This window comes from Melospiza melodia, chromosome 2 (assembly GCF_035770615.1).
Source record: "Melospiza melodia melodia isolate bMelMel2 chromosome 2, bMelMel2.pri, whole genome shotgun sequence".
Classification (NCBI taxonomy): domain Eukaryota; kingdom Metazoa; phylum Chordata; class Aves; order Passeriformes; family Passerellidae; genus Melospiza; species Melospiza melodia.
In genome coordinates this window covers 26,968,229-26,995,473 of record NC_086195.1, presented here as the reverse complement: position 1 = coordinate 26,995,473, position 27,245 = coordinate 26,968,229, and the positions used below count along the sequence as shown (strand labels likewise).

At 39.2% G+C, this 27,245-nt stretch overlaps 1 long non-coding RNA gene across 2 annotated transcripts in view; it reads right to left on the bottom strand.

Annotated features, from left to right (window-relative positions):
- LOC134415094 (uncharacterized) overlaps positions 1 to 27,245 on the bottom strand; it is a 106,993-nt gene that overhangs the window by 22,959 nt on the left and 56,789 nt on the right. For both annotated transcript variants that reach the window (XR_010026933.1, XR_010026934.1), the window contains exon 3: positions 20,498 to 20,561. This is a non-coding gene — a long non-coding RNA (uncharacterized LOC134415094). The remainder of the gene's footprint in view (positions 1 to 20,497; positions 20,562 to 27,245) is intronic.

The following is a 27,245-nucleotide window of genomic DNA, read 5'->3' as shown; positions in this document are numbered from 1 at the left end:
TACTAGGAATAGGGAATACTCAGGCAATAATTAAAACACGTGAAAATACTACCTGGTGTGGCAGGGAATGCTTGCTGTCAAACCTCAGGAAGCAGGTTCAGAGAAGGCTTAGACAAACAACATACCTGGGATCCAGATGCATAAAAGGGCCGAGGCAGGGATGCACCCTGCAACACAGAGTCCTGAAGGCTGTGTTGCCACTGCTGGGGGTAGTGGTGTTGAACTGGTTCTTCTAATAATAGATAGATGCAATTAGGAAAACAACCAATACCCTTTATGTTTCTGTCTCTTTTTCTTCTCTTATTATTTCCTCTGCTTTTTCTATCAGCACTTATATTAAAGAGTTATCACTATAAACACTCCCAATGATTTCTTATTGTGATTATCAAATCATGTTCTTTGTAGTTATGAATTCATATCAGATCCACCTCTTCTTATTCCCATTCTCCCCTGTGTGTTTTCCATAGTTCAAAACCACATGCTCTCAAGTGGCAAAAGTGGCATGAAAGGATGCTAAGCCAGAAAAGCTTCCCACTGGTTTTTACTTTTTTCTCTTTATCCAGAGACTTTCACTTCCAGAGAGATATTAGAGTGCAACTTCTCTCAGTCCAGAAGTGCAGCCAGCTCAAAGACAGACTGCTGCAAGTGTTTAATTGTTCCCAACAGCACTAATCAGTAGGTAAGGGCAGGAGGTTACTATGTTGGAATGAAATGAACAAACCCATTTCAAAGGTCTTGTATTTCTTCAAAGTAGTCATGGAGAAGACAAAAAAAAAAAAAAAAGACAGACATATATAAAATGCAAGCATTGGAGAAGGAAATCAGAAAGGGTACTGGATGTGTGATAGAATTACAGAGGGGAAAGGTGAATGGATTGTTTGGCAGCCAACTTCTCTGAAAACAGGGCAACTTGGGGCTCTGGAGCCCTTTAACCAGTGCTACCTGTGGTAACACTTTTGTTTAAGGAAGATTTTCTTCATAATTTAACAATTAATCCTAGATGATACCCTGGCAAGGCAGATGGATTTTTAAGCTGTGGTATAGAAAAAGCTGTTCTTCAGTAAGAGCAACAATCCATGAAGCTATTACACATTCCCCAATCTACCCTACGTTACTTTTTAGCAAGACTGCTTTTGTGTAATTCTTGTTTTTATCTTGTGATTCTTTCTCCCTCTCTTTTTTTTTTTTTTTTTTTCTTTCCTCCAGCAAACTAATTTTTTCAGTAAGACAGAATCAGAATAAAAGTTTCTAAACCCTTCTGTTTTCAAGGCAAGGAATTAGAGAATGTATTTTCCTGGGAAAATCAGGGAAAAAAAAGATTGGATTGTGGATTCTGTGGAAAGAAAAATCAGTACAAAATGATTTTTAGAAAGTGTTTAAAAGGCACAAATGCTTATTTCCTTAATGCAGACATATGCTATAAATACAAATAACTAAGACACCAATCCCTCCCCTGGCCCAAGCCAGCTGTACCTATAATTTGCACAAAGGAGGTTCCTTGTTCCTTACCTTTCTGCTTTAGCTGTTATGGCCATCTGCACATCTGCACATCTAACTTGCCAATAAGAACTGAAGCCAGTAGAACTTTACAGATTCCTGCTAAAATGCAAAGCTTTTTATTTTGTTGGAAGGACTGCTATTTTAATTAGTGCTATAATGTTTATTGTTATATTTCTGTGAGAAATTCCAGAGGCCAGGACTTATATAAAAGAACGTCAGGGCAGTTAGACATTGTGCTCAGCATCACTCTCATGAAGTCCAATAGCTCTTAGTTGCATTTACTTTCTTGATCAGGATGTAAAAATAATTGTTAATGCCTGATAGGCAGAACAGTTCTATTCATGTTACATGAACCATGGTAGAGTTTAGGGTTCCTGAAGCATTCTCTATATGGGAATTCCCTGATTTGCGGACAGAATATTCAAATAAAATAGAACCATTTAATACATTTTAGAAGAAATAAAAACATACTGTCCACTGATCATTGGTCAAGGAGAGTTTCTAATGAGTCCAGTGGATAGGGCAAGCTGTCCCAAAATTCATACTAAGCAAATTAATTCCTGAATCTGGCAAATACAGCAAGCTCTGTTGGGGAGTTGGGCTAATCCTGGCACATTGCCGTGCTAACCCAGCTGTGATCCTGCATCCAGCCAGCAATCTCTGCCCTGCTTCACTCTGCACACATACCAGCTTGCTCAGCCTGAGTCAAGACCCCTTCATCGTGCTCCATTACACAGCTGGAAAGATGCCTCCCATCTCTCCCATATAATAAGAAGTCATGCTGTGCCACTGGCTTTGTCAGAAGCTGAGAAGAAAGCCAGCTTCTGCATCATTTCCAGGCCTTTTGGAGCCCTGATATCCAGTCCACTGGGAGTTTCAACAACCTTGGCAGCTTATGGACCAGTATGGATGAGTTGCTACTCAACAGATATGTCTTGCTTAAATCTCTGAAGGACCAGGGAGCAGCATACAAGAGTTGTGCTCTGTGTCTCTTTAGCAAAAGAGACAAATACGCCTCTGTATCTGTCTGTAACCCTGTCCATGGGTTACAAGGAGGTCAGATGAATACAGATGGATACATGTAAGCTCATGTGTCACTCAGGTCTGATCTGTTCTTGTCAGAAAAACAGAAGTTAGATAGTAAGCAGCACTGAATCCACAGGCAGATGGTCACCTCCCAGCTTTTCCCTTCCATCCACAGACACATCAGAGCACTCAAACATCTGAAGAGCAATTTACTTCATTGAGAAATGTGCAATACATTGATTTGTTTCCATGCTGGTACAATCCCTAGGATCCAGCCTAAGGTTAGTATGTATAGATTCCTTTAAGATCTTTATTTATACATTCTCCCTCTTCTCTGTCCTTTACAGATTGCTGTTTGTGCCTGGCCCTGTGCGAGGCATGAGCACATGCACTGTGCAAGGTGAAGCAAGGGCCAGAGCAGGGCAGGGACAATCAGAGCTGCATTCCTGCCACAGCAAGGTGTGAGACCTGCAGATGGAACCTGTCAGACTCCAAAAGGCTGCAGTGACAACAGAAATATTTTCTTTAAAGAAAAGGCATGAGAAGTATTTTACACTTTCAGTTACAACCAGGTGAAGTTAAATGCATGGGAGGGTGCTGCTTGGAATCTGTATTTCTCCAGACTTCTACATTCTGATCCCCAGCTTCATTTGATCAGTCTTCAGATTCGCCTTTCAGAGTACAGAAATGCTCAGTCAGGACTGCACCAGAAGCATAAGATTCCAGGGGATTATGTAATACACTTTATATTATTGTATTGTACAATAATATAATTGTATTACAATATATTGTACAATAATACTATTGCATAATGTCATTATTATTCAATGCATTTAGAGAAGTTTGGAAAACTGGCAGCCTTTAGGTTTGTCTTCTACATGCTGTTGAACAGAAAGTGGTATCAATAATGTAATTTTAGTTGCAGCTTTCCTTCTCTTGTAATTCTAAGCAAAGACAAAACTTCAGAAATGCAAGGTTCATTACTAAGTTTCCTCAGCAAAATTAGAAAACATGATTCCTATGAGTTAACTTATATAATCCATAAATATTAGTGGGAATTCACTTCTAGTATTATTCAGCTGCTCTATTTGTTTAGCCCTTGCTAAAATAATTTCTGTTCTTGGTCATGCAGAAAGAGTTTTCACCACTGGCATACCAGGCATTTTCATAGCTTTTGGCATTTGGGGGTTGTGTTTGTCCTGGGGCTTTGGGCATTTTCAATAGTTTCTGTGAGAGAATGCTGAAAATTATGTGTTTGAGTAATTTTTTTGTGGAGTAACAATTTTATAATCCCTTTAAAAAGCTCCTTGTTTGTGATGCTTATACTCGTTTGGGCAGACAGACTATTAAAGAAGAAGAGTTACTGATCTCTGAAGAAATTTTTTCCTGTTAACTGTGCACTTCATTTTACCTTTTCCTCTCCAGCAGTCACTGCACCCCAAAACAGCAGTTTGTCATCTTTATGTGGTTCATATGAGAATTGTTCTTTGGGGAGAAAGCAAAGCAAGGGGAAAGATAAAGAATTAATCCCAGATCCATCACACTAATTTTGAAGGGGTTTGATACATGAGCCACAAACATTTCTGTCTGATGGGCTCCATGCTGCTCCAGTTCCTCATGCCAGAGCAAGCTGCAGACTTGCTGTGCTGCTGCACCTTGGAGCTCCCAGGACAAGCACGGGAGAGCTGCAGGAATTTGAACAGAAATATCTTTCCTGTGCCAGTGGGACTCACACAAGCCTTCTGCAGACAGCTTATACTGCACCCAGAGAAACCAGGAACAGCATATCAAAGGAAATAACACCAAATTCCTCCTACACTATTTCTTTCCTCTCTAGGAATGATGTTTATGAAGGAATTATTACTTTCCTCCTGTCTCTGCTCTGCATACTCTATGGTCTGCACAACACATCTCCAGTCCTGGACTTGCTTTGTTTTTTGAGCAGGCTTTTACTTAGTGACTTCTGCAATTCTCTTCAGTTTAGTTGAGATAGTACCTGCTAGTCTAAAAGATCAATTAAAATACAATTGTGAAAAAAACATCCCAGCATCCTAGAATGAGGTGTGTTAGACTGAGGAATAGTCTCCTGGGGATGTGGTAGAAATGACTTTGCTTGCAATTTATAGAACCACTGAAACAAAACACTCAAAATGATAAAGTAAAGAGGAATTGAGATTTTTTCCATGGACTAATTGGGATTTAGCAGACATGGTAGGTCAGTGCAGGCATTTTTGTTTCTTTTTCTTCCTTCCCTCCTGCCTAGAACTATGTGTAAACAAAGAAGGAACAATTTTATTTATTAAGAAATAAAAAGGTTAATCAAAAATCCACAGAAAACTTATTTTAGGGAATAAATTTTTCCATGGTTTAATTGAAACTACTGTTCACTGAATTTCTGCAACATGTTCAAAGTCACCATATACTACCTTTGTTATGGATTAAGCCTTATTTCCTTTAAGGAAGTATCATCTTTGAAGTGGATATTTTCCAGACTTTAAGTAACATAACTTGCTTTCATTGTGTTAAAGCACACATTCTTTTTCTGAGCTGGTAAGCATTAGCTCTTTGTTTGGCTTACTTATTACTTGTCACTGTTTCCTCATCCACAAACTGCATTAGATTTAAGTTTGCACTAGTAAAACCCATACTGCAATTTAATGCAACCCCATGGGACATGCCATAACATCTGTCCATCCAAGAATGCTGTGTCCTTCTACCTCTTCGTATAAATCACAATGAAACAAGAATTATGGAATATACCTGTAAACTCAAATAGTCCTGTAAATATGAAGGAAGGGACCTTTAAGCTACTTTAAACATGAAAGTAATGTTAGATGTCTACAGCACATCAGGAAAAGTCAGGCTTTAACAGTCTCTTTCATTTGCCCAGGTAAAATGTGATAAATCATATGTACATAATTGGAAGCTAAAGCCAGAGTAAAATTCTATTTAAATGCAAGTGGATACTTATGGAAGGTATTGCATTCCTCTACCTCTCATTTATACTGTTATATAAGAGAAAAACCAAAGTGAATCTTGGGAGGGCCAAGTCCTTCCATGTATCTTTTTTTTTGATTGCAAGTACACTACAGTCCACTGGACACTGTGGGAATGTCACAGCTGCAGTGTCTGGCATTTACCTGTGAAAAAAATGGAAGTGTTAGATGAAGAAGAACATAGATTCAAGCTTAGAACCATAGATACAGAGCTCATGTCTGTAACACAGTGAACTAACCCAAGAGTTTTCAAATACAGATGACAATGGCTAGCTGAATAAAATGATTTACATCTGATTTTATAGCTGATTTCAGACTGTGCTTGTCTTTAATCTCGGGTGGAAGGCTATTGGAGCCTGTGGGAAATAAAGTAAATAAATATGAGAGGGAGCATATATTTAAGTGCTTAGCTCTGGGCCTGTAAATGTGTCAGGAATGGAACATCTGGGATACCCAGATTTGTTCTTTTGAGTTGTTCTTAAGAGTTTGTTCTTAAGAGTTGGCTGAAAAAGAGATTCCTTTGTTCTTCCCATTTATTCAATTTCAAGAACATATCATTGCATGAATTTATTTCTGGGATAATCAGTTAATATCTGATATGAATATCAGTGAATATCTGTCATGAATATCTGTGATGAACTTGCACATCCTTGAGATGAATTAAGGAGGCCTGGATCAGTCCCAACAATGCAACAGTCATCTTTTAATAACTGATCTCCTGTACATGTGGAACTGACAAACCTGCACAAATAGTAGGTCAGATTCCCTATTCTCCATCTAAGGATAATTTTAAGGTTTTTAATCACTCTTTTTAAGCCTGAGCTTCACATTTGGTTTGATTTCAAGCTCCCTACTATATCTGGTCTTCCTATGGGCTTTTGGTTTTTATTTTCATTTGGTTTCAACAGATGTTATTTACTGCTATTTCACTCTGCTTTGGAGAGGATTTATCATTGAGATGTATTTTCATTTTAGTGCACAAATACATTAAATCCAGGCATGAAACCTGACCAAAACAGCTGGAAAGTGACATTGAAATTAAGGCTATAGTGCTGCTTCTCTAATCTGCTGAGCAGTTTATATAAATGCAGTTTAAATAAAATGAGTCTCCAAACAGAAAAGCTTAAAGGATATTAAATTCTGGCTTTACAAATCATGGTCAAGCTAGCAGGAACCACCCCATAGCGTGTAATCTTTCTCTTTCATGTAACAAGGATACCTCACAAATTTTCTGGGGTAAACTTAATTAAAGCCAGTGGAGAGAAAATGCAAAAGGAGAATGGAAATAGATTTTACTTCAGAAATCAAGTGTATTTACAATCTATCTATCTATCTATCTATCTATCTATCTATGGGCTAGAGGTATATCTCCCTAGTCTTAGTGGGAGAAAGCTTAATTTATTTATTTTTTTCCCTAGGATATTTACACTCACACACACAATCATGGTGAGCAAAGAGAAGATGGGGGTGAGTGGGCCCTTCCCTTCTCCTGGGGGAGAAAAGCTCGCTGCATGATAAGGGTTTTTGAAAGGACAGAATATGCTACACATGTTGGCAATGAGTTTGTCAGTGTTTCTTACATTTCTATACAGCTGTAATCCATGCATTTAATAAAATATTGATATCTATTTCCACAATTCTATTGTGCAGCAAAAATCTTAATGGGATCTAAATTAAACACTTCTGCAATGGGTTGGAGACTGCATGTCATTTCTTGCCCTGGTGGAAAAGCTTTGTGCAATCCCATCTGCTGTTCCAAATGCCAGACTTCAGAAATATCACTATATGGGAGGGCTGTTGTAGAGAAGTACTTGCTATTTTATTTGAGATTCTGTTTAGCCTGGTAAAACATCCCCTATCTGTTTGTATCACTGAGCTGCTGCTGAGCCACAGGCCCAAGTCTAATCTCAGATTGATGAAATGCATCCAACATGACATTTGACTCAAACTGCTCATAAATAATAATAACACTACTTTACATTTATATAACCCTTTTCAGCAAGAGCTCTCCCAAAAGGCCTTTTTGACCTCCAATTTATCTATTGTGACTCTCAGTGAATTAGAGACAAGCATAATTCTCTCTACTCCACTACCACATACAATGTGGCAATAGCTGTGAGACAAATTACATTTGTGATGAGAATCCAGTCATTTTAGCTAGGTGATGCTCAATAATCCATCCCAGCAGAGATCACCTGTAACATTATCAGTGTCTCAGTGGTTCAGACAGCTGTCAACTGGAAAAAAAGCTCCCTGCTCTATAACTATTGCCCCCTTTCTTCCAAATTTGGCATCTCTAACCCTGAATTATCTACACAGACCTTAGCTTGACCATATTTACTCCAGAAAAAAAAAAAAAGAGATACTTTTAAGTGCAAAAATGTACAATTCATTGTTTACCAAATGAATAGATGTTTCCTGAATTCTAAAAAAGTAGGTCCTGGAGCTATTCTGAATTTAAGGTGCCTCAGTCCTAACAAAAATATATGGAAACATTCAAATATACCACCATGACACTGTCACATTAAAAAGGTTGTGTAGGTCATATCAAAACAGGGCTTTGTTCTGCTTGTAGTCAGGATTTTTTTTCCACTTCACCTTGTGAGAATATATTTTCAAAGGCATCAAGGCATCAAACAATGCAGATAGGGATTTTCAGATTCATGTGCTGTGTCTATTGCAGCTTGAAGCTTAAATCCCCTGAATAAAATTGCCTTGGATGAATCGTGAAGGCTGGCTTTAGCAATCTGCCAAAGCACAGCACCTATCTACATATCTTAAAAACTCACTGTGAGACATTTTCTCCCTGCTCATGCTGAGAGCAGAGGCACAGCTCCTATTGCCTTCCAAAGGAACAGAATTTAGCCAGTGGGGCACTTTTATTTCTGTGTAAAACTTCCTTTTCTGATTAATAGAGAGTAAAATGTTTTTGAAAATATTTTTCATTTACTTAGGTTATTTTAAAATATCTTTGAGGCTTAAAGATTATGCCAAAGACAGCTCATGACAAAGGTTACAATAACACATGGAACACATGGTAATGGAAGGAGAACACACCAACTTAGAACTTGAAACTCTGAGCAAGATACAAGAGATCCAAACAAAAATTCCTGTTCTCACCTTGCAGTGGGAGCTCAAGTGTTTTAGCTATTTTGGTGTGATTTTTTATCATTTGGTTTTAAAATTTTAAAGATGCTCCTTATTTAGCTCTATTCCCAAGGCAATTAGCACAAAACCATTATATATCACCTTGTTCTTGCAAAAAGGCTAATGTGATCAGCAATTATCAAAAGTAAACAGGATGCTGATTTTATCATACATTACAAATTTAATCAATAGTGCAAGAAAAAGTCTAACGAACCAGTGAGTTTCTCTATATATTGTAACCTGTCTTTATATTTTGTTCTGTCCTTTTTATGTTTCTCACCTGCTAATACTCTTGTCCCCAAACCAAAACCATTTCCCACTTCTGTTTTGTGTCTGCACCTCCCTACTGGAAAAGTCAGATATGTATTTGCTATACAAGGACAGCAGTTTTGAAATCTGTATTTGAAACTCGGCTAGAGCCAGGTAGAATTAAAAATCTTACAATGCTCCAGCTCTAAGAGTGGATAAACCATAAACTCACAGTCAAGTTAAATGCATTCTATACACAGTCATAGCAATCTGGCACCTGATAACCTTTAGGTTTCAGTTTGATAAATCAATGACTGATCTTGTGAGCTAAATGTGAGCTACTCATTTCTACCTTCCTTACCTGTGGAGTAATCACAGAAAAATGTGATTGAGAGCAGCCCTTATGAGAAGGACTTGGGGGTGCTGGTGGATGAAAAGCTCAACATGACCCAGCAATGTGCACTCACAGCCCAGAAAGCCAAACATGTCCTGACCTGCCTCCAAAGCAGGGGACAGCAGGCTGAGAGAGTTGGGGCTGTTCAGGCTGGAGAAGAGAAGACCCTGAGGAGACCTTAGAGCACCTTCCAGTACCTGAAGGGAACCTACAGGAGATCTGGAGTGGGACATTTTACAAGTGGGCATGAAATGACTGGGAAAGACAGAGTGGCTTTAAACTGAAAGACAGTAAGTTTAGATTAAATATTAGAAAGAAATTCTTTACTGTGAGAGTGGTGAGACTTTGTGACCAGCTACCCAGAGAAGCTGTGGATGCCCAATCCCTGGAAGTGTCTGAGTCTGGTCTAGTGGGAGGTGTCCCTGCCCATGGCAGGTGAACTGCAAACTAGATGATATTTAATGTCCTTTCCAACATAAACCATTCTGTGATTCTATGAAAAATAAAGCACTTTCTAATAAAAAACTGTTCAGACCTCTGTTCAAGCCAGAAGGAATTTTGATAGTTGTGATTTTATGGACTGTAGACTAAGGTAGCAGAATTATGTTGATTTTCTTACAGGGGACAGAAATAAAGAGAAGTGAAAGCAGATGGATCTGCCCTAGCAGTGAACCATTGGATACAATACTTTGCTTCAGGTAGTTTGGCGCATAGGTAATTTATGTGCTTCCTTCTCTGCCTGCTATTTAGAAGCTGTTTCTCAAGAAGGGATTGTTCTCCAAGCTGTTCACCTTTGCATGCACTATTTCATTCTTAACTCTTCTAATATTCTTTTTAAGGTTAACTTAGTGAATTCAATATACTTTTTTCTTGCACTCAGACTCTGCATGTGGCTGGGGCCAAACCCAAAACCCACAAAGGAGCTCCTAGGTGATGGCTTGCTTGATGACTGCACGTATCACAGCACAGAGGCTGTCCCAGCCACGACACCTTTGCCATCACTAAGCAGAAGCAACAGCGTCCCTGCAAAGGCAATGGTGCCTTTTGATCATACATTATAATTTTGACCAAATATAAAGATTCTTCCTTAGGCAAATACAAAAACTGGCTCTTAGGTAAAGCACATTTCATTTAATATTTTGGAGTATAAACCAGAAGTCTGAAGCACAAATAACCATCTCAGACAAGCTGTATTTGAAGACTCCATGTTAAAACATGCAGCTTGAATACCCCATTTTCCTGACCCCACAAACAGATAGAAAAGCAGCCCTGGTTTCTACAAAGATTCTTACTTTTGTAGTCCTCACTGAGACATTTTAAAAACTGTCAATACATATAACAGTTTTCCCTTTCCCTTGGTGAGGATGTCTAGGATAGAGAAGCAATACTACTCTTATTGACAGATACAAAATCTTTAGAGGAGGCAGCTGGAAAAAAAAGGATTCTACATCCACAAGAGGACTTTACTACCCAGAAACCATAGTGTTGAACTAAATAAACAGGATCCCTATATAAAAATGTCTCAAACAATTAAGAATAGTGCAAAATACATGTGCTTCAGTGCCTACAACTATCCAAGGTTAAAAAACAAACAAAACCAAACAACCTAAATAAACCCCACCCTCAAATAGTTAAACGAGCCAAATGTGTATAAAAACTGAACCATTATAAGGAATTTCCAGGTACCACCAGCATATCTATCTGGGTTAAGCTACAAAAATAGACAAACGTATATCTTTGGAGATTCCCAAATCTTTTAGAATCATCTGAATGGCTACATAAGAGCTGACACAAGTAGATTTACAGAACAGCATAAATCTTGGCAAAACACTGCATAGTAGTTCAATTATCCTGCTTCAGGGAAATCTAATTTAATTGCTGGAATGCAATCACTTCCGATAAGGTTTGATACGAGCATCATTTATTGTCGGTAAATGTATCTTCACCAGATGTTCTTTATACAACAGCTAAATAAAATTGATATTCACCCACTTCAAATAGTAAGCCATTTGTTGCTCCTATAATTTGTAAACTGTCTAGCCAGAGGTCAGTAACTTATTTTATAAAGAAAAATAAAGATTATAGCTTCCTTAAAAAAAACCCTATCACTAGTATTTATTATTGCAGAGTTCATTTTCTGTATGCACAGTTTCTCCTAGCTCAGTACTTCATTAGTGTGTGGCCCACTTCCTACAGACTACTCTGCTGTGCCATTTCCTGGAGGATGAAATGAAGTCCAGCATCTCATCTCATGGATATTTGAATGACCTTTTCCAAAATTTGACATTTAAGGATATTGGGAAATTGCTGTAGTGGATCGACTCCAGCTGAACACCAGGCACTGACCAAAGCCTCTCTGTCATTTCCCTCTGCAGCTGGACAGGACAGAGAAGATGTAACAAAGGGCTCATGGGTTGAGATAAGGACTGGGAGAAATCACTCACCGAATACCATCACAGGTGAAAGAGACTTAAATTAGAGATATTAATTTAATTTATTAATAACAAAATCAGAGCAGGATAATAAGAACCAAAAATAGACCTTAAAAACACCTTCCCTCCACCCTCCCTCCTTCCCAGCTAACCTCCTACCCTCAACAGCACAGGGAGACAGAGGATGGGGGTTACGGTCAGTTTATCACATATTTCTGCTGCTGCTCAGGGACAGGAGGCCCTGCTCCACTGTTGGGTCCCTCCCAGGGGAGACAATTTCCATGAACTTCTCCAATGTGATTACATCCCATGGGCAACAGTCCTCCCCAAACTGCTGCTGCATGGGTCACCCTTCCATGGGTGCAATCCTTCAGGCACAGCCTGCTCCAGCTTGGGTCCCCCACAGGGCACAAGTCCTGCCAGGGAACCTGCTCCGGTGTGGCTTCCTCTCTTCACAGGCCTGCAGGTCCCTGCCAGGACCCTGTTCCAGCCTGGCTCTCCCACGGGCTCACAGCCCTCTCTCAGGCACCCACCTGCCCTGGCCTGGGTCTCCTTCCCTCCTGCAGGTGGATCTCTGCATCCCTGTGGATCCCCATGGGCTGCAGGGCTCGGCTGCCTCACCATGGGCTGCACCAGGGGCTGCAGGGGAATCCCAGCTCCAGTGCCTGGAGCCCCTCCTGCCCTCCTTCTGCCCTGACCTTGGGGTCTGTTCTTCCTCTCACATATTCTCTCTCTGCTCTTCCCTGATCACAAGTACTTCTGTGCGATAACTTTTTCTTCTTGCTCTCCAATTTGTTATCACAGAGGTGTTACCCCCATTTCTAATTGGCCCAGCCCTGGCCAGGGGCAGGTCTGTCTCAGAGCCGTCAGGGACTGGCTCTGCTGGACAGGGTGGAAGCTTCTGGCAGCTTCTCACAGGAGCCACCCCTGTAGCCCCCCTGCTACCAAAACCTGTACATACAAACTCAATATGCTCTAACATTTGAAGAATTCTATAAATGCAGCTGAACACAGTTTTTCATTGTTTTCATTGTGCAAAGACAACCTTGAAGACAAACAATGTACAGCTCCTGCAGTGTCCTAACTGCAGGTTTGAGAGATGAGGTATAACAGGACTCATGCAGACTTTCCCCCCATGGCTGATGCTAAGTGAGGCAAGTAGGACAGCCATTCTTATGCACTAGTATGTTTTAATATTCTCTGTTTAAGCAAATAAGTATTTAGGGGTTCTGACTTACAGCATGGTGACATTTGGAATGTACAAAGGAAGGAATGCAATACAGTCCCAATACTGGAGTTATTTATACTCTATAATTGATTGACAAATTCTATCACAGGTAATTTGTATTTATAAAATGGCATAATAGACCCAAGTGGTTTTTTTAGATATTAAGCCTATCTAGCGCAATCACACTGTAGTGAATGTATCTATTGTTAGCATTAGCACTGAGAATTTAAAACGGGAATAAATTTTTGGTACCTAGGGAAATTTACATATGCAAATTTAAGGAGCAAAAATCCCCAACCTATCAGTATTGAAGATTTCTTGTTTTCTCTGCTAAAACCTCCTTAAAATAATTAATCTTCTGTAGGGGCACAGTTTAGCAGATGTGCTATTTTGGAAATAGACCTTGAAGCTTTGTAAGCCTGTAAAATTTGCAAATAGATGAGAACAAACCCTTAGTAAATGAGATAAGGTAATAAAGTATGTACTCTTTAACTAATTGTAGACATAACGCCTAAAGATCTTGTGAAATAACTTCTGTTAGGCCTGGTATTAATATAAATTAGCTCAGCTGTGAGCATGGTCTCTTCTTAAAAGCTGAATAGATTTGCCATGACATTACCTTAAAAACCTTTTGAGGTACTCTGTGGATAATGATGAATATTGAATGAATTTCCATAACATTAAACTACATGGAAACATTTGACTCCTTGTTGAATTCCCTGTTTTGTCTCCACCAAATTTCCTTCATAACTCATGTATCTTCAGCTGAAATACCAGTGCACACACCATAACCATTCTTTTCCTAAATAGTCACTGGCTTATCAGAAGAGGGGACTGGATTCTGCAAGTGAAATTTTCCAAAATTTTAATTTCCAAAAATTTCCAAATTTACAAAATTTTCAAGAATAAACCCAAGTGAATCTGTGTGAATATGACACCTGTTCTGTGTTCAAGGATTCATAAAAGCCTATTACCTCAAAACAAGAATGTGCTGCTGGGAGCAGAAGCAAGGAAGTCTAGAATTGGTAGATTTCCACGTCTCCAATTCCAATGCATAGTGACAGCTGTTGGAAAGTTGACACCTTTCAGTATTTTCTACAAAGCTGTTCTCTTCACAGTTTAAGAAAAACCTGGGCTATCCTGCATAGCACTGTGTAGAAGCACCTGACACTCTACAATGCAGTCTTCTCAGACATGGAAGAAAGTTTCATTTGTCTCCCAGAGGGTTTTCTGATCACAGCCATCAACATCATTTGATCTGACAGCAGACAAAAAAAAACTTGCTTCAGAACAAAATGCTTTACCTACAGACAGCCATACCTGAGCCACGGATACCTGAGCTCGCTTTTGGTCTCTAGAGAAATGGAGAGTTGCATGCAGAGAACCATGGTAAGCATGACAGGGAGGAGGATAAAGGGTGATTCCACCCTGTGGTTCTGTGGCTCACAATAATCTCACTCCAGTTCCTATTTCCCTTTACAGAAGGGACCTATGGAGCATCCAGAAACTAAGGAAGTGTGGGAAAGCAGGCCACATACAGGGTTCAAGGCCATGAATCCCACCTATGAGAAATCCCACAAAGCAAGACTGGAACTGGAAATAATAAATCTGCTTCTCAAAAAGGGTGCTGGCTGCTGTTGCCTGTAATTCTCCAAGCTGATGGAGAGATTTATGAGCTCCAGTGAGATCCACAACCTGCACAAGCTAACTTATCTCTGGCTGCAATTTAACCCAACTTTAATAGCTCCCAGGCCCTCAATAACAGTTTGATCTGAGCTGGAGCTTCTCAAGTGCTTTATTCTATCCCATGTTATAAAAGTTTTCTCCTTAAGGATATTTCCAGCACAAATCCTGCTTTTGTTTTTTATGTCTGAACCTGTAGCAGCAGAAATAACAAATATGGATCAGGGAAGCCCTGGAAATGTGTCTCTCAAGTTGTTTGGAGTTTGTTATCACCAGAATAAAACTAAGACGTTGCTGGCAACAATTTCTCTTTCAGGAAACCTATTGCCTTAGCCCGTGTTAAAGGAACAGTTGGATTAGCAGGGAGCATTAATCAATCCCCACTAGTACTACATATGCTATTTCCTAAAAGGCAAGACATACCTTTTGGATAGGATTTTGCAAACACAGCTAGCATAGAGTACAGTGAAAGTGACAGGTACAAAAAGGCGTACGGATTTTTTCTCACTGTGAAATGAGCTTTACCTCAGCTACTTTGACTGGATATCAGTTAACAAGAACATCCTTTCCCCAAAGACATGTTTGGCTTTGTGGCTTTTATAATGGACTTGAGGTAATTGCCTACTTTGTAGTTTTTATACCTTTTAAATCCTAATTATTTTTTTACAGTGTCAATAGCCAAAATGCCTAGGGTTCAATACAAGTTGTCACAAAATCCCATGGAGGGACCACAGTGAGCAATGATTTCACAAACTTCTTCTCTAGCAATCTTCTCAAGATAGGTCATTGGAATTTTACCTGACTGCCTAAGTCATTCAAAGGGTCTTTAGACCAGTCATTTACCAGAGGGCATCCAAAATAAGTTACATACATTTTCTGCTTGGTGCTAAATCTAACTGGAAAGCAAAATTTGTTTCCAATTTCTGATTGCTGAAAATAGCTACAATTAAAGGATAAACAGTCAGAGGAGTAAGAGAGGGCTAGTTTTGGTTAATTGATTTTTTAGGTTTTTTTTTAAACAGAAGGACAAAACTCCAATAGTCTTCACAAATAATCCAGCAAAACTGAGAATGTCTATGCATAGAATGACACTTGAAAATAGTTTTCTTAGTGCATCTTTATAGGAATGATTCAGAATATCAACTCATTTGAGATTCCTACATATTGTTTCCTTTCTTAACTGCTAAAATCCAAGTCTTTACAAATGATGGTTTCTTTAACGTTTGTAGATACAAACCTATTAAGAGTAATCTTTAAACTCATATGTTAACCACATTGTCCTTTTGCCTTCTGATATTCAATTATGCTCTCAACCTATCAGGAAAATCTCTTACAGCACAGGACTTGTTCCAGCAAGTACTGGAAACCATCTTTGACAAGATGAGTTTTCACTGTTATTCCTATCAGTGCTAAACAAACAAACACTATCTGGGGTCAACAGGCTGACCTGGAAACCAGAGGATCTTGGCTTGTGGTGTGCAAACTACCCAGTATCTGCAAAACAGCAGAAAGTATTTAAAAGGGCTGAGGAGAAGAGGGAGAGCACTTTAGAAAAAGAAATATTCCTACCCATTAAATGAAGGAAAGAATTTAAAAGAAGAGAAAATACAAGTGCTGGATGACTTAAAATTTAGTCTAATTTTTATCTGACTGAATGTAAATGTACCAAGCCATGTACACCACAGTCTGCAAAAAGAACAGTTAATTATTCAATCTTGCATGAGTGCAAATGCAACCTTGACCTTCTGAGGTTTTTCTACAGGACTTATCTATTCAGGCAGCATAATCTTTATTATTGCTGAAGGGTTTAATATTTTCACATTGCTTTGATAACCAGTGGAGCATAAAAACACAGGTATTCCATGAAGCTCTTTGTAGAATCACTTTCCAAACAGAATAAGTTATCTTGGAAAGTTTTGGTTTTTTATTTAAGAGATCACAAAATTCTAAATATGCATTGGCACACACACACAAAAAGCCAACTAAGACTGATGTTTGCTTTTAGCCTAGTTTGATCAAACTCAATTGTATGTGTGTATTTTTATCTGCCTCTCTCATCCAACTAAGCAACTCCTAAGCCAATTCCAGCAACACTGAACAGAGAGTAAAGGTCTTTGAACTAGGTCTCAATATTCTGGATGTCAAATTTTCCACAGAATTACTGGAAACAGGTAGCTAGGCAGAGATGAAAGGCCATCCCTTGCCTGAACTGAGTTACAGTGTGACCTCAATTCATACTAAGCCTCAGGGTATTTACAGAGGCTAGAGAATTGCTGAGTGTCCCAACACTGGAAAAGTTTCCATCTGCAGTCATATTTTTATTAAATGTGACACAAGAATGCTATCACAGGACTTCAAACCACTGAGAACCAGACCTTAGTACTGCCACTGGCCAAGAAAACACTTTTCCCGTTCTCTTCAGAAGTGTTAGACACCCGCATGAGTGATAAAATCTCCCCAAAGAGCCCTTTCTCTGCCACAGAAAATTGTCTTATCACAATACAAGCACTTTTTTGTCCCTGAATCCAAAATTCGACAACTTCAGTAGGATGCCACATCTCATACAGGGAGGCTGAAAACCATGCAGATACTGGTATTCATGTTCATGTTCATGCATTGCCCTTTCAGCTGCTTGGCTCTTGTTATGACTCTGTGGAAAAGAGCTATGATGAACTTAACAGCTTTTCTTATTTTTGTTTTTTCTCTCTAATTTTTTTATTTTAAAGACAGCTAAGGTAGACTTTAAGCCCAGCACAGCTGCTCAAAATCCTACCCAGCTACCAGTAGCACCAGCTGCAGTACAGACTTAGAACCCTCCTTCTGCCAGGAATGCCCTCCACACCAAGACAGGAAAACATGAATTTGACTTTTTGACTTGAAGAATACTGACTTTAAGAAACCCAGGTAATTCAAAGTATTTAGGCTATTTCTTCTTACAGAAACAGAGGAAAAAAGTGCCTTGATCTTTTAACAAGTGCAGATTTTGAATTTTTTTTCTGTACTTCGTAGTCTTCCTGGCTAATTAACTAAAATGCAGCGCAAAATAGAGCTTGTAAAAAGACAGAAGATGGATGATGTTCTCAGAGAAGGGTGTTGCTGCAGAGTTGCTTGCAGAGGATATTGGATGTTTGAAAAGAGAAAAGGGTTTTAGTACCTATTGTTTTAAATTTATCTCTGATTATACTTGCACTTCTTTTAGAACTTGCTCTGCCTTCTCCTGTGCTGCAGTTCAGATGCTGACATGAGTAAGGAAACTATGCAGAGCTAAATCAGTCATTTGTTGTCTAGCATTTCTTGGTACATAAAGGTTCCCTTCCTTTTGTCAGAATATAACTACTTGAACGAACTATCTCAACAATGTTTCCAATCTTTTTTATTTTATCAGTCATTTTCAAGTCTCTGGAATATATTGTTTTGTTTAATACCTTATCAATGATCTGGATGAGGAGATTGAGTGCACCCTCAGTCATTTTGCAGCCAACAACATGTTGGGTAAGATTTTTGATCTTCTTGAGGGTAGGAAGTCGCCCCAAAGGGATTTGGATTTGGAGCAGAGGTATGAGGTTCACAAAGTCAAAGTGCCAGCTCCTCCACTTGGGTCACTTCACCCCCATGTAATTCTTCAGGCTTCAGAAAGAACGGAAAGCAAGCCAATGGAAAAGGACCTGGGAGTTCTGGTTGACAGTTTCTGAACATGAGCCAGCATATGCCCAGGTGGGAAAGAGGGCCAATGGCATCCTGGCCTGAATATCAGAAATAATGTGGCTAGCAAGACTAGGGAAAGCATGGTAGGCCACATCTTGAATCCTGTGCCAGTTCTGGGCCCCTCTCTACAAGAAGGACACTGAGGTGCTGGAGCACTTCCTGAGAAGGGCAATGGAGCTGTGGAAGGGTCTGGAGCACAAGCCTTATCAGAAGCAGCTGAGGAAGCTGAGGATGTTCAGCTTGGAGTTGAGGGGCAGCCCTTGTCACTGTCTACAAATCCTTGAAAGGAGGATGTAGCCAGGTTGGGGGTTGGTCTCTTTGCTCAGGTAGCAAGTAATAGGACAAGGGGAAAGACTTGCCTCAAGCCGAGCCACAAGGTTTAGAATGGATCCTGGAAAAAGTCAAGCATTCAAACAGGCTGTCCAGGAAAGTGGTTGAATCACCATCCCCAGACATATTCCAAAGATGGGTAGTCATGGTGCTTTGGGGCACGGTTTAGTGGTGACCTTGGCAGTGCTGGCTTAACAGTTGGACTTTATGGTCTTAAGGGTCTTTTCAAACCAAAATGCTTTTATGTGTACCAGTCAAAGAGCCAGCCCAAATGACATCTCTCTACAGGCCTGTAACATAAGAGCACCTTGAGTTGTTCTCCAAATATAAAATTGCAAAATTGCTCCTGCACCCTACTATGCTCCTTTGACCTCCACTCCATGCCCTGTTTTCCCCTATAGTCTTAGCATAAGAATCTATGAGGGAGCTACAGGTATGACTCCAGCTGTGCCCTGTGTAACAGAAGTGGTAATCCCATTATGCAGCTGTAATCACTGTCAGCCATGAGTGTAATTTGTCACTTTCATGACACTAAAGGAGGTAAAAAAACCTGAAGAAATAATATCTCCATAATACTAAAAAGCACATGGTCTGCCCTACTGTCCTCACTTTGCCTTCCTAGCCTGGGGTCATTATGTATAAGCAACCATATATTTTAACTAGCACTGAAGAAGGCTGTTAGCATTATTAGTCTCTGAGTATCTTACCTGTGCTGGTTGCTGGCAAACCTTTTGCTGCTGGTACTTTCACATCACTCTTATGCTGCCCATGTTTAATAATGTTCAGTGAGATCCAGAGATTCCATTCAGCAGTGCTCAACAGCACTGAGCATAGTGAGTGATTAACTCAGGGCGCAGATCTTTTGGTAATGGAAGCTGTGTAAGAACTTTGGTAATTTGTTTATGGAAAGATGTTGACTTGGCATTATGTGATTAAAGCACTTGCTCACCCACAAGTAGTATCAGAAAAGTAATTAAAAGAAAGAAAACAACTGATTCCATTTGGTCAAAATGGAGCTTTTGGGACATTACTGCACTAAAAATCAGGAAGCCAAACAATCAATAGCTGTAGTAAAATATTTTTGAAAACTTTTTTCTTTCTGAGTAAGACAGTTTTAATCCCTTCTCACTGGGCATCACTCTTGGGAAATTTAATTAGCTCTGGACAGCTGCCTAATGTTTACACAAAGTTTAACTGTGCTAGCTTCAACCAGAATTTTTATCAGTGCTCCTTATTTCGCCTGCTTTTTTTAATGTAGACTCACAACTTACAGCCTTCTCCCTATTGTAATTCTTTTTTCTCACTGAAAAATTTTCCTCCAAGGCCAATTCCCTTACTATTGCATTCCCACCTCAAATTCCTTGTGCTTTCCTTAATATCTATTGGTCACATGGACAGGACAAGGAAAAATTAAGGATGAAGTGTAACATTTGGAAGCTGGTAATTAGCAAGAAATTTATAATGCAGTATAAAGTAATGTGTCATAATGCTACCTACCACTTTTAAAAACTTGCCTACAAATGGAAAGAACAATAATAAAAGGTGAGATTAGTGCTAAATGCTTCTATTCTGCACAGAGGAAGAGAAGAATTACATCACACTAGAATTAAAAAAAAAAACAACAGAGAATTCAGCAGTTGGATTTGTTAATTCTGAAAGGTACTATCGCAAAGAGGGGAAGTAAAAAGTCAAGTTGAGGGTTGACATTTTGCCCTCTATTTAACGAATAGATAGATACCTCACACCAGCTTGCAAACCTATTTGGAGCAAAGTGAAGGATATATTCCAGTTTCACCATGGAACTCACCATGACTTGGGAGGAGTCCAGAAGAAGGTTCTCTGGGAAAGTGAATCTTGAGTACGCATCCATCCTAAAACAAGTCAGGTGAACAATAACATTATCTTTTTTTTCACATCTTTAATACACTTCTTAATTAAAGACTCTTTAAGAATCTAACAGGCTAAATTAGAACATTGCAATTCCATTTTCTTTAAAAATGCTTTAATTTAAACAATTGGATAGGAAAAACAGAAGTCTCAACTCAAGGATAAGGCTGGTTGTGATACAATCTCCCCTATTCTTTGCCAAGTTGTTGAAGTTTTACCCTATAGCCAGAGGCAGAAAAGCCATCATCTCACTTCATATCCCTTGTTGGACATTACTAGAGCAGGTTTAGTCTGGGACAGAAGTGTAGGACCAGGTTACCTGGCTGCAAAAGTACACAGAGAAAGAAAGGATGAACAGAGGCTCTGGCTTTTCAGATAAAAGGACCATAAGCAGAGAGGGAGGCTTATGAAGGCTTATCTGCATTTCTAATCTGGAACTGATGGTTTAATTTGGTTGTTGAGGTTGGGGAAACTGTGGGCTCAGGATAGAAAATTCTCTACATCTATGCCCTGCTTCTGGTTTGGGAAACTGATTAGTGGGCTTGAAAGACAGCTAAGGCTATCACAGCTGTAGAATAAAAAATAGAATAAGCTAGTTAGGAGTCTTTATCTTCCAAAAAGGCAGGACAAATAATAGAGCTTCACCACACAACAGAAGGCCTTTCACAGTGAAATATTGTCAGCTCACTTCTGTGGCAGCATGAACACGAACTGCAGGGTATGGAACAAGTTGCAGTAAGCTGGTGAAAAAGGCAATTAGTGGGAGCAGAAAACTCCAGGCTATTTCCCTTCTTCCCACACATTATTTTAAGAAAGCACCACTGCATGACACATAACTCCCCTTGCTACCTACTTTAATCTATACTCAAGGAACATTAAGCAGGTAAGGCAGGGTAATGCTGCTCACCCAGCAGAAACTAAGTAAAGATGAACAGGGAAGATCCATTCATTGTCTCTTCCAAAAAAGAACGAGAGGATGTCAAAGACAACTAGCAGGTGTCAAGTTCAAAACATGTATTGTTTGTCATATAATGCCCAGGGAATCTTCCTGACACAGAATGCTACTGATAAAAAAAAAAAAAAAAAAAACAAAACAAAACAAACAAAACAAAACAAAAAAAAACCAAAAAAAACAAAAAAAAAAAAAAAAAAAAAACAAAAAAAAACACAAACAAACAAACCAAAAGATAGAAGATTACCTGTGTTCAAAAAGTAATTTGGCCAAAAAAAAAAAAAAAAAAAAAAAAGAAGAAGACAGAAAATAAGATGATCCCCCATTTTTTTTCACATTAATGACACTTGGAAAACTCATTTTTTTAGAGCTGAACTAAAAATTTCTAAATTACTATCTTAGCCAGAAAACACAGAAAAAAACATTGCAGAAATAATGTTGGCAAAAACCAGAAAAAATACTAGATGCCTGTAAAATGAGGAAATGTTGGTTTTGTTCCCTAATACATGAAATGCAGTATTGCATACTGACTTGTCTTTTGTGTTGTTTTGGCTTTGTGATTAAACTGCTGAGACTTTACATGCAGTCATATATTTAGCAAATATAGTAAACTGGGTGAAGAGGTCAGCACGTAGACAGCAAAGGGAGTCAATCATATATCCAAGGATAAATTCTCAATTATATATAAAACAACATGTGATGAGATCTTTTCATCTGGCTGAACTACAGTAACTACTCTGTTAATCCCATCAAATTCCATTTAATGTACTTCACTGCAAAACACTTGGCCTCAGACACTGTCTAAACCTCTGTTGGAGACACAGTGTCTCTCAATGGCCATGCTTACATGCCACGTGTGCTTTTCTTCTCTAAAGACATTTGCCACAGCCACGTGGATGGGCTGGCTACAGAAACCTAGCTAGGATCTGCTTGTGTTCTATTTCCACTTTGTTGTTGATGATGTGTTTGTGTTCATTCAAGATACAGAGAAGGAGTTAGCCTAATTTCCTGCAGGAGCAGCCACAGTGTTTCACCCTGGCAGAGTGTGTGCCTTGGCACCAAAATTACAGAACAAGGAGGAGGGTTTAAAGATGACCAGTTCCTACAGGTTTCTTACAAGACAGAGCAGAGAAGAAGGAAGATTGGGAATAGAATTTTTGGAAGTTCACTCCTCTATTTTTATCTTTTCAGGCAATCCCACAGCCAAACATGTCAACCCAGAGTTTGTCATTACTCTACAGAAGAGAGCTAATAGGGAAAGCAGAGGAAAATGTTCTTGGTGTTTACAGAGACAGCAGAATACCTTTGCATATTTCAGTCAAAAGCCCCACATTTAATCAAGACACATAATTTATGAGATTTCTTCATCCTATCGCTTAGAGAATTTCTTGGTTTGTTTTCTACAGAAAATGAGTGCAGTGCTCTGTTTCTTCTGCTCCTTGTTCTCTTTTTTCCCCTACACTAATAACTTAGCCAGCTCCTTCCTTTGCTTTTCCATTGGACAGGGAACAGTTTGGCTTTCAGATGTATTTAGTATTCTGATGAATGCTTTCTTCTCCACTGCATCCTAAACCTCTTCTTAAAACTTTGTCACCTTTTCTTCTGAGGTGAAGCACCACTGCCTAAGATGAAGAACTTGGTATATTTTAAAATCAGTAAAAGATATTTTTGTACTAGGTATTATTACAAACCATATTTCTGCAGTATGATATTTCCTCATACATTTACTTCACTCACTCTCTAATAGCAATAAGATCACAACTACAAACTTGAATTTCATCCACTTGTCTTACCTGGGCTCTTCTTTCCTTGAAGCTATCATTGTCTCTGACAAAACACTGGCTTGTACACCTGTGTACAGCTTAAACAAATAAATGTTCCATTTACTTTCTGGGTAAGAGCTCATTTATCTTCTACTGAAATCTTGCCCTTTGCTTTTGTGAAGGTTTGCCTTTCATAAATGGTGCTGGAGATGTCCTCTTACACAAGTTTTTCATGGTTAGCCAGTGTTTGCAAATTTGTGGAAGTCAAGGTAACACAGCAGAATGTTTGGATGCTTTCCAGAGTGTGTGGCTTTTTGTTCCTTGTCCCAGTCCAGACAGCTCTGCATGTGGGTTTTGTGAATTCAAGACTTTAAGCTTTAATTCCCTTTTTCCCCACATCTCCTTTCTGGGCTTTTGCAATGACCCCAATGTCAGAACACTGTTCTCCTCTCAGTTCTGCACTTGTGATTGCCATTCCCTGTCTAAACCCCATGCTTTCTTGAAGGTTAATGCTGGTTTCCTGAAGTCTCTCTTTTGACATTTTCCCTTAAAGCCAATCATAGGAACTGATCAGGATCTCATGCAGTCCCTTGCAAATTGACAAGTTGTCTCTTTGGCCTCAGAAGAAAAACATCCTTTTCTATAGGATCTTTTTCTTTGTCTACTAAGTTTAAAATCTGTCTCTCATACAGGTCACTTTTACCTTGAGTGCAGAACTCACTCCTCAAATTTCTGTGATGTGGAATATCCATTCCTCATCTCTGTCTGAGTTAAAGGTAAGATATTTTAAATATGAATTATCTGTTGCCATAAGGATGAGGCTATATCCTGTTTGTTTTCCTTGTTGTTGGCTCCTACAACTCTTAGTACTGTTTGAGCACATTCCCATCACCATCCATACTTCCAGGTGTTTCAGAGAGGCAGATTGCTAACAGTAGTTCCTTAGTTCAGTTCTATTAGTACTCAACAATCACTGAGAGCCAAGTCATTTATCAGAGCGCCATTTATTTAATGGTGCAAGCTCTGACCTCTTAATTACACACATCTTTACTCCATGCAACTGCCTCTTTACCACCAAAACATCTTATAGGTATGATTATTACAGACATGGGAAAAACAAGGCAGTCCATGGAAGATTTGTGAGGAGAAAGAGGATTCATAAGGGACTACTTGAGAGAGAAGACATGAAAACAAAGTTAGGTCCAGAAGGGAGCAATAACCTGAAAAAGGAGAAGAAAAGTGTAAACAAGAGACTCACTTAGTTTTGCTTCACAGCCCCCAATGTACCATGGACCATTCAAGAAAAATGTCACGGAAAAGTCTAAGTATTTCCCCTGCCATATGCAGTAGTCTTGAGAGAAAAGAGGTTTTTTTTTTCCTTTAAAATCCAAGAGGCAGTATGAAGAGGCTCTTCACATTCCCTGGTCACCAGCATGAATTCCAGCTGATAAACTTAATTTGACCTAATGATGTGAAATAAAAGTAATAATTTCTGTTACAGCCCTTATACCTGCCAAAAATTAAGTCACTTGACTTATGTTCCCTACACTAGGTAATACCAGTGCATTATTGGAAGAAAATTACTGAGACAGTTAAAAATATTTAATCCTCCTAAAAAAAGGACCCACATGATAATATGGACAGAGATTGCACTGAACTTTTGGTCTGGCTTTCAGATGTTATTTCTTGCTTTACCTCCTGTGTGTCTGATGGAGCATTGCCAACTCTCCCAGATTTGTACAGCCAAGTGATTTGAACCCGTGGGGTAGGAACAATTCAGCTTCCTGACAATGTCAAGCATTTCTCTTTTCCTTGGTAGCCCCCATATGATGATTAATTTTATGTTCCCTGCTATTTCTCCAATAAACACATCAATTAATTACATATATTTTAGTCTTAGGACCAAACTTACTCTCTCTCCTCCCAGAATCATTCTGCATTCACTAGCCAGTGTAATTTCCCTACTCAGTTTGGCACCTGTATTTAACAAACAATAAGCACAGGATGAGATGACCTTAAAACATGATTGAACTCAGCGTGCAGCCCATAAGAAATATGGGTGCATGTGTGTATTGAGGGATTTCAAAAGCCTTGAAGTAGTTCATTTAGATGCGGGCAGCATAAACTCCTTGTTTTGAAAATACTTTTTTTCATTACTATTATCAATTCCAAGGAGCTCTTTGGTTTTCCACTTTTCAGTTGGAATCCTATTCATATTCACATTAATTTGATTTAAAGTTGACATAAAATGAAGGAAAAAGCTCGAACAGAATTCATATTCCCTTTATCTCTGCACCAAAAATAAGAAGGGTGAAGTTGAACAAACTATTTCCTTTTGGATCAAAATAATTTCTACTGTATTTCTGTCCAGCTGCCCTTCTCAGCTCCAGGGGTTTTGAGCAGTGCAGCACCAAATCAATGCCTCTCTTATTAATCCAGCATTACCTGAGTGTGCCTCTATGTGGGTGCTTCCCAGTTTCCTTTGCCAGCCTGCCAGGGTGAGTGCACTCTCCTTTCCCAGGACAGCTGCAGAGTTCCCCTTGGACAAGATTTGTTGTGGGGAAGGGGAATGAGAGGGAATGAACAGGACCCATTTTTTTTCCCAGCCAAACGAAAGCAGAGCTGCTTGCTTGAGTCTCCATTTGTCTGCCCATGTAAATGCCTCCGATTCTAAGAGAACAGAGATGAACCTTCGCTCGCTTCTTGCAAGAGTCCTTCTTCAGATTGTCCTCTCCAGGACACACAGAGAGAGGGGAGATTGCATGGGGTGGTACAAGCTGAGACATGGCTGAGACTTCTGGTTAGGGAGCAGTCAGCTCACGAACTGAAATTTTCAGTGCTGCACTTACAGAAGACAAAACAAGGATTTTTACTTGCCAGTGGTGCTTCACTCATCCAACTGCTCTCTGGGCCAGCACAATCAGCCACCTAACAGAGATACCCTATAAAGATCAAGCAAAATTTCAGTGCAAGACTTGGGGATACATTAAAGTGGTTGCTGATGGCAGAGTTTACTGAAGGGTGAACTGTCATGGGTACAGATTTCACAATACATGCTAAAAAAGCAACTTTTTAAATGCAACTTTCATCCAGAAATGGAGTTCCTACAACCTGAATTTAGAGATGACCTCCACCCAAAGACTTAGGCTGCAAAACTGATCAAATTCTTCTGCACCAAGAACTTATCCATTTTCCAAACTGATTAATTGAGACAACAGCCAATTCCTTTGGATCAGCCAATTAAAGTTTTCACCAACTGGAGCTATTTAGCTGCGCTCTCGATTTTTTAAAACTAGCATGTGGAAAAGCATATTAAAAACTAACTACTCCCAAAGTCACCATTATTGTCCAAAATATGTTTTGTTTAGGAAATTTAATCAGGCTTTGTTCACAGCAAATGGGAAGAAAATCTGCTCTTTCTGCAGTGCTGAGACCTCCTTTGTGCATAAAGTACAAAGAAGGAAGAATTGCACATCAAATTGCAACTAGATAAGGCATATCTTGTGATGAGAAAATGGTGGATTGTTGGAATTTAATATCACTACTTTTATGGAAAATGGCACGTGGGGCTTTCATAACCGTGAAGATTCAATGCTCATTTGAGCAATCACACCTCTCACAGCATGCTTGTTCCCTGACATTTATGCTGGTAGCCGTCTCTCAGCAGCCTCCTCAGTGCAAATCTCTAATGCCACTTCTTGTGTCATTTAATTTTCCTGTGAAGGTCTTCTACTCACCGCCTTGCCACACTATTTTGCTCACAGTTTCTGATGAAACCACAGCCAAGATAATATCAAACACAGCATAACATGAAGAGGGGGAAAGCATTTAGTCCTTCAAAATTCACTGAAATTTGCTGACCCACAAAGAAGGACATTTTGATAAAGTACTTCCTCAGAAAAAAATATTTCTCCTCAAGCGAGTTGAGGTGTCATACTTAGACAAATAAAAAT